Source organism: Danio aesculapii, chromosome 10 (assembly GCF_903798145.1).
Source record: "Danio aesculapii chromosome 10, fDanAes4.1, whole genome shotgun sequence".
Taxonomy (NCBI): domain Eukaryota; kingdom Metazoa; phylum Chordata; class Actinopteri; order Cypriniformes; family Danionidae; genus Danio; species Danio aesculapii.
The window spans coordinates 39,612,226-39,621,614 of NC_079444.1; positions in this window are offsets into that span (position 1 = coordinate 39,612,226).

The following is a 9,389-nucleotide window of genomic DNA, read 5'->3' on the forward strand; positions in this document are numbered from 1 at the left end:
TTAGGGAAGTGGGTGATAAACACTATCAGTTGAGTTCAGGGAAAGGGGTGATTGGGTCAATCAATGCTTTTGAAAACTATCGGTTGGGTTTAAGGAAGGAGGTTATAAACACTATCGGTTGGGTTAAGGGAAAGGGTTATCAGGTCAATCTGTGCTTTTGAAAACACTATCGGTTGGGTTTAGGAAAAGGGGTGATCAGGTTAATCGGTGCTTTTAAAAACACTATTGGTTGGATTTAGGGAAGGGAGTGGGTGAGGAGATCAGTCGGTTGATCAGTAAATCGACAGCATCCTGAGAACAGCAGGTGCGAATGGCACTTGCAAGAGAAATTGAAAAAGCATACACAGTGGCCTCTGGTGGACTCAAGAAAACAAAAACGGCAAAAAACAGACCTCCTGGGACATATTTTGCACTCTCCAGAAATGTATATAGGAGTACACATCCATAATGAGCCTGAGTTGTTATTTTCCTGTTTCCTATTTGGTCTGAAGACAATCAAGAAAAACTAAATATTGATTGAAGGGGCTAATTATATTGACCTTAAAATGGATTTAGAAAAATTTTAAACTGCTTTTATTCTAGCTGAAATCAATCAAATAAGACTTTCTCCAGAAGAAAAAAAAATGATAGGAAATACTGTGAACAAATCCTTGCTCTGTTAAACATCATTTGGGAAATAATTGAAAGAGAAAAAAAATCACAGATGGGCTAATAATTTTGACTTCATCTGTATCTGAGACCTGTGTGGACGCTTTTAGATATTTAAGGTTATCTGCTCTTTAACATGTGGTGAACTGATTTTGAAAAATGTGATTTTCTTTAAATTAAACGTCTTTTGCATCCCTGTTTGTGGAGCATAATTCTTTTAAACCTTTACTTGACTGTATAAGTCGTATAATGAGATTTAAATTCAAATTCTCTCCCTCATGACAAACCAAATACTTGTGTATGAGTCAAATAGTTGCATTATGAGAACGTATTATTAAACAGCACCACAAAATGTCAATTGAGGGTAAAAAACCCCCAACAAAAACAGAGTTGTCATTTTCCCCGATGGATGGCTTGGTGGCGCACAGTAAATGCTGATGATCAGTAAATCAGTGGTTTCTCTGATGAGGTCTGATGTTCCTCACGGCGTGATACCTGCTTGCTAACCAAACGCTGACAATTACCATATGTAATTAATTGTCATTTGTATTATGCGCGTGAGGACGGCCAATAATTGTTTGTGATTGCACAATCACAGACTAATTAACTTGACTTTATCAGCGTTTTTAAAAAGGAGAGAGACAATAAGTGGGTGTTGTTTTTTTCCTGTTCAGCTTGTGGAAGTTATTGGACACTTAATGACAATTGAGTGCTGTTGTGTTTAAGCACGTTACGAAGGCGTCACTAAGTGGTCATTAGGAGGTCTGTTTACACTCGAATACTAAGACATTTCTGTTTACACTCACACTCCTAAAAACAAATGTTTCAAAATTTGTTTTATTTAGTAGAAAAAGAAGAATTACTTAAACAACCTTTTATTCAACAATTCTTAAAAGAACCGTTTGTTTATTAGTTTTATCACATTTCTTCCCCATTCTGATGCTCAGTTTGAATTGCAGCTAATCGTCTTGACCATTTCTACATGCCTAAAGCTGCTTCAATGGTATTGGCTGATTAGAAATTTGCGTTACAAATAGTAGGACAGGTGTACCTAATAAAGTGGCCAGGAAGTGTAAATGGTCTTTTGGATGTTAACACTTAAACTACCAGAATTCTATAACTACTACAATTAACTTAGTGGTCATTCTGACCGTTCTCATGTAAGACGTCATGTCATATTTACATTCAAAGCTTCTATTGAGATAATTAAAATTAAGCTCCAAATGTCTGTCATTATGTTTAATGAAGTCATCACCCTAATAATATGATTTTTTGGGGGGTAATACAGCCTATAAATGTATAGTTAGGCTACATTAGACCACCCGCGAATGATGTCCGTGACACGCTTTCATTTTTCTCAAGCAGGAGAACGTGTTTTTTTTTTAAGAGGTTTTTCACCTTTATTATATAGGACAGTAGAGATAAGACAGGGATACATAGGGAACAGAAAGTGGAGGGGGAAGGATCAGCAAAGGACCTCGAGCTGGGAATCGAACCCGGGTCGCCATAAGTACCTCAGTGCTATATTTCGGCGCACTTTACCACTAGGCTATTGGCCTTTTCACAGCAATGAACATGCTGTTTTGAAAGACATATCTGAAGTAAAGTTATGTTTTTGATAGCAGGAAGTTGCTAGGCATCAGAGGCACGCATATTTAAAGTCATGCAAGGAAATGCATGCCGTCATTTTAACTGCTATAGTAGTTCTAGTAGGAAATAATCAGAGCTCTTTTGTGTTTTGTAATTTTAATAAACTAACAATGTTAGAAGGAAATAACCACATATTTAGTTAAAGAATAATAGACATGTGTGTTTATTTCAACAAATGTTATAGTTTTCAAAATTACTACTTTGATTTTTAATTGTAGTGTTAAGGCAGAGGGTCCACTGAAGCATTTTTTTTCTTGAGCAGAGCATTTGTTTTCATTTGTGTGCATTTTTTAGTGACAGTGGTGTAGTGAGTCAGTGGCTGGGTGTTTTACAGTTAATGTTGAGCGCTCAGCATTTAGTTTTTTTTCAGCCGTTGCAAGTTGAAAAGGCGCCACCTGTCAGTGTCACTTTTGAGCTACCCTTCCAATCACAGCGAAGGAGGGGCGGGACAATACTGAAACTGTCAACGAATAATCGAGTAACAGCTTTAGGACAGTGCTCGGGTTTAAAAGAGATCTAAGAAGGATATACAGTGTTGAAAATAAGTATTGAACATGTTGCTATTTTTCTCAGAAAAAATATTTCTAAAAGTGCTCTTGACTTGAAAATTTCCCTGGATGTTGGTAACAAGCAAAGAAAAAAATCTAATTAGTTTACAAATGAAGTTATGTGTAATAAAATCAAATGACGCATAGAAAAAGTGAAGAACACATAAAGGAAGGAAGGTGTAGAAAGGCAGTGAACGCCCAGACAGCAGCTGAAATCTCTCAGTAGTTCTTCAGCAACCCTCTGCCCTTCCTCAGTGTAAATGAATATCAGCTGCTTCAGTTCAACATCTACTGTACATTAGCAGGATGATGATGAAGATTTAACCAGGGTGGACATTTCAGCAAAGACATTGATCCAAAACACAGACTCTCAAATGCTTTCAGAGAAAGAAAATAAAGCTGTAGAATTGCCCACCCAATCACCTGACTTGAATCCAATAGAAAATAGAAATAAAGCTCAGATTTGATAGACGAGAACCGTCAGAGACCCACAGAACCATCAAGATTTTTACACTCTGCTGAAATTTGAGAAATAAATCACACCAGAGCAATGCATGTGACTTCATTCTCCATAAGAGAGCCGTCTTTAAGCTGCCATCACCAAAAAACCTTTATATAAAGTATTAAGTGATGTTTTATAAACAAATTTCGGGAGGAGCACGCACAGAAGTTTCAGTATCAAATACGTCACTGACAATTATTCTATTATCCAATCAGTTCTTGACCAAACCCCTATATATACCAAAGCTGTCTTACCTGCAGCATCTTACGACTTTAGCATCCCTCCACCACCCCGTCACCTCACCTCTTAAGCATTACAATCCCGGGGGGAGCGTTCTGGGGCCGGGCTAGATACTTCGCTCGAATCCCTATTCCTCTCTGTTTCCTGATAAGAGGAATAACTCGAGTTTGGGTGTCTTCCCCGAGCTCAGAGCCCTCTCCCCGGACAGCACGCCAAATACGCTTTATTATGAAACTATTACAAGTGTGAACTCGTGAAATACAATTCAGTAGTTCAATACATTATCCTTGTCATTCTTGTTATTACAGACAACTAATCTTTCAGAATTTTTAGTTTAGCTTAGTTTTATGTTTGTATTGTTTGGGTTTTTACCAAAATCTGGTTCAATTCCAAGTCAACAGTTCCTTTAAAAATATTATTCATTGGAAAAAAAAAACATGACATGTTTAATACTTATTTTCCCCACTGTAAATAGTGAGGGAGAATGTGTGTATAAGAAAACTGAAGTAATCGCAAACCGTAAGAAAATTGTAGTAGCTTATTAAATTGACTAGGCTTATATGTGAAGAAATATACTAGACATCAATCTCAGAGGTCTCAATTACATCTTTGACACGCGTCTGATTTCGCTGACCCACAGATCAGCCGTGGTGCGTTTGTGTATTTTATGTTCTACATAAATTATAAGGCATTGAAAAAGCTCACGAGCAGGCGCTCCATCAACAGCTGTTATTGACACCGGGCACTTTGCAACCAGACTTAAAGATAAATCACTGTGTGCTTATTGACATTTGGAAAATGCCGGCACGGCTCGACCCGCACACTGCCGGCATACAAATCTGTGCATTCATGCTAATCCAGTGTGTTTTACAGTTTCATTCGGGCTGGGGGGATTTACACGGATTCATTTGGAAATCGTCCGACTGAAACAGAGATGTCAATGACTGCAGGATAAAAGACTGGCATTTTCCTGACATGATGAAAACACAGCATCGAATCTAAGAGACATCCTCCATCACGCTGACTTTTAAAAATCTGCTAAATAAAAAGGTTCAACCTTTTAAATTCCCCATTGATTTAGATGCCGTTCCTCAGCGCCTTTGGGGTTTTGGGGTTTTAATTAAAGTAAAGGGTATAAGGGCCTTTTAAAATGAAGGTTTCGCTTTAAGAGAGCCGCGCTTCTAGGAATGAGAGCTGTGTTCATTTTAATGGACTGAGGTGAAAAATAAAATGTCCTCGTTGTCTGCACAGATGAACTCTTGGCTTGAAATGAAATTCTTTGAAAAGGAAATTACCCGACTAATGCCAAAGATTGATTGTACACAGCGTTTCCAATCTGCTTCACATTGATTTCTAATCAGATACTGTATGCAAGCGCACAACCAATCAGACTGCTTTCCAAGACTATAAGCTGACGAGTTTGAGTTTATTGTTACAAAATACTCATATTCTGAGTCAGATTCACTTTTTCGGGTGGTTAATTTAACTGATTTACTGAATCATTTCACTCATCACTGCCTAAGAGTCTCTCTGAGGCATTTACATGCCCCTTTTTCCCAAACCGCTGTAACACTGATTAAATCACTTAAATGCTGCATCTTAAATGACCCTATACCGCACCCTCATTCACGATTCCTATATTAGTCCACATAAAGGAGTGAATGAAAGCGAGGGAGTGAATTGGAGGGCACTAAAGGGAAGCTGTTTTGTTTGTGTTTTGCTGGTTAATAAATCCCAAATGGATTGGAAGCATTTTGTCATGTATACAAACGTTACTTTAACAATTAAAGAGGACCTATTATGCGAAAATCATTTTTATAATGGGTTTAAACACAGTTGTGAGGAAATAGTCTGTGAATATAACATTCTCCCTTTGTACGTGTCATCAGAGGGGGAAAACCCCGCCTATTAGTGATGATCTCTCCCTCATTAGCATATAAAGTTAGTCTTGTTTTTGAATCAGCCACTATGCTGATGCACAAGCATTTGTAGCTCCGCCTACTTTTGAAAAGAACACAATCTCATTTGAATTTAAAGCGATAGTCACCAAAACAGCATGATTTGAATCAAAGCCTGTGTAGCTCCCTGGTTCAATAAAGGATTGACTCTTTCACTGGTGTTTTCCCATGATTTATTTGAGTGCACTCCATAACCAACAACAAGACGAACACCGACACTAACACCATACGAGCTTTGTATACAAAAGAAAATGAAACCAAATGTAAGCAAACACGAAAGCCGTACAAACAGACAGACAGGCATCACTTCAGTTCAACATACAAAACAAACTCAATTGTTCTACTATCAAACCAGAAGCTAAACCTTTAGGCCGTAGCACACCGCACAGCTGGGACACCGTGATCATCTCCCTTTGTGTATCTGTTTATATCCGTAATAGTAATCAATTCAAAATAAAAGACTTCCCTTTTTACACTGAACACTTCCGTAAACACAAATTAAATTAAATACCATAAATATCAAATATACATATAACAAAGAAGAGAAAAAAAATGTATATAAAATAAATCAATATAAACATATTGTATAAAATAGACACAATAGCATAAACATCATATTAAAGTCATTAACAGCCTGAAAGGGTCAGTTTAAAAGAATTATAAAACATTATTTATGTGGTATTTTGAGCTGAAACTTCACATACACACTCTTCAAACATCCGAGATTTATTTTACATCTTGTAAAAAGGAGCATAAAAGGTCCCCTTTGTAAGAGGCTAAATTATTATATGTGTTTGTTTATATGACAAAACATGTATTTTTGACTCAAGAAGGTCCATACTGACTCCAAAGGCAGATACTGATAAGATCAGGGCCTGGTATGTGGACTTTGGGGGTTTTACGATGTGGTCACATGTTGATTGGTCAGTTTGAATGTCTCAGCATTTGGGCTTTAGTCACATGGTCAAGAAAGATACAAAATAGGTGGTAAAACGCTGCTCTGTCTCTTTTCTTTTCCTGGCCTGTCTTTCCTGGTCTGCTTTCCTCCTCTGGTCCTTTCCACCTCTGAATATTCTCTGACTCTACTGCAGTCAGGCTAACTTCTGGGCCTGTTCTTTTTGTCTCTCTCTCCCTCCCCCTGTGTCTCTCCTTCTACCTCTGGTAACTTTAATTTTACATTTAAGCTGGGTACAATTTATATCATATGTTTATCATTTCATATTTGATAATTTTATACAGTTATTTTGTAACTAATTCAGTTGTAACCATAGAGAATTATTGTCATTAAATCATCTCATTTTCAAGTATTTGTGAGTTACTTTTGATTTAACATCAACACTTAACTGTTCCATATTGCAATACAATACAATCACATAATATCAACGCTCTCCCACATTTATAGCTATTAATACTGCCCATTCGACAGAACTACAGTTCGAACCGCTGTGGTTTTAAAACCCAATCTTACACCTTTTAAATTATTATTTATTTAGGAACTTACTTCGATAGGATTTCGCTGTGAATGCCATCTTGAGGTCAGATGCAGCGCAAAGTCTCATGCTGCGTTCACCCCAGACAAAGAATGGGTGAATAAATCATGCTATTCGCACGTAAATAGACACGTGAACATTTTGAGTTTACTCGCTTCATTCTCGCATCAAATTCACTTCACAATAGACACGGATTCGCATCATGGGCGGGGCTTCTGTCTGCCTGATGACTCTAGCTTTGTTGCTAAATGGCTAACATGGAGTGTATTGAGAGAATAACTGTGTATATGTGCTTTAGGAAGGCTGAAAAACAGCGTCGAGTTCAGAATCAGAATCAGTTTTATTGCCAAGTGTGCTTCACACACACAAGGAATTAGTTTTGGCTACAGAAGCTTCCAGTGTACATAAAGTGACAAGTGACAACACAAAATAAGTTGTTCGGTAGAGTTCAGCTCTGTGAGTTCATTAACTCCTCCAGAAACTATACCTGGATGATGGAGGCTTTCAGCTGTGCTTCAGACTGAAGAGAGATTTATACTTCTGCGTCAAGCGCACACGTGTGCTTGCACATGGACGCAAAGCCCTCGCTGTGGCCGTCGCTGACGAGTACCTCTGAAAAAATTTAACTACACATTACAATGAAGCGTAGCACAAGCTCTGTGATTGGTCCCAGTAATAGGAAACACCAATACACTTTCACGGCCATACACTACGGTCCATTTTAGTTTATTCAATTCACCCACATGTATTCGGACTGTGGGGGGAAACCGGAGCACCCGGAGGAAACCCACGCCAACACGAAGAGAACATGCAAACGCCCCACAGAAATGCCAAGTGGTCCAGCCGGGACTCGAACCAGGGGGCTTCTTGCTGTGAGGTGACAGTGCTAACCACTGAGCCTCAGTGCCACCCATTTTTGGATACAGCTTGTCAAATATTTGATTGTTTCTGATCTTGCAGCTCTCAAATGGATCATTTTAATGAACCTATTCAAGTCATTCCCGTTCACAATGTCTTTCTGTGACCTGTGTTTGTTTTTTAAAAGCTAATACAGTGTTCATATGGGGTCGTGTGAATGTCAGCTTGTGCTTGAGGTCACCACGTCTGCGTGTGTGTGTGTTCAGGCCAAGAGAGTGTGTTTGTTCAGTGGTCATGGACACACTGTTGGGTTAAACGTGGATTTAATTGTGCATCAAAGTGGATTACAGAGCTCCTGGTCATGGCGTGGCTAAAGATCAGGCTTTCAACTGAAAAGTTGCTTGTTCAAGCCTCATGGAGAGTAAGCCTTTGAGCAAAGTGCTTTGTGTAATTCCTGCGCCAAATAAAAAAGGATACAGCTACTTCTTCCAAGGAGAATGTTTGTGCAGTATGTGTGTGCTCTGCGTCCGTTTGCATAAATGTATCTGCTAAATGGATGTTTCCTCATGTGCAGTGTTTTTTAATGCTGATTTTGACATGAAATCTGGGGAATTGTGGGAAATGGAGTTGAGGGAAATGTTGGTTTCTAATAGCCTAATAATTATTACACTGTTTTATTACACTGAATAAAATGTAACTGACATCTGTGGTACTACAAAGATCCTATAACATTCATTTATTGATTTTCCTTTGGCGTAGTCTCTTATTAATCAGGGGTCACCACCGTGGAATTGACTATTCTGGCATATGTTTTTTACACAACGGATGCCGTTTCAGCTGCAACGCAGTACTGGGAAACACCCACACACTGTTGCATTCACACACATACACTACAGTCAATTTAGTTTATTCAATTCATCTATTGCGCATGTGTTTGGACTGTGGGGGAGACAGAGTAAACCCACACCAACACGGGGAGAACATGCAAACTCCAGATAGAAACGCCAACTGGTCCAACTGGGATTCGAACCAGCAACCTTCTTGCTGTGAGGCAACAGTGCTAACCACGAGCCACCGTGCTGCCCAGATCCTTTAAAGGGCACATTTGGTGAAAAATCAAGCTGTTTGGACAGACATATACGTAAGTATAGTGTATAGACCGTCATATTGGAGTGAGATAAACACACCCAGTCCTTTTTTTTCAATTTAACAACATGAAAACGGTGGACCAATTGAAGTGGTTTTCAGACCGACCGCAACTTGACGTAGGAGTGCGGTCCCCCCGCCCACCGAATTGATTGACAGCTGCGTGTATTAACATGTCCCGGTAGTTACGTGTATAATCATATCAACAGGACAGGACGAGCGCAAAGCAACTGGGAATAAAAGGCGTGTTCAGTTCGCTAGGATCATTAATCATCATCAAACGTGATCAAGAGTGAGTTTCACATGTTTAACATGTTTTATAACAGAGCACGTGTGTAATGAATTACAG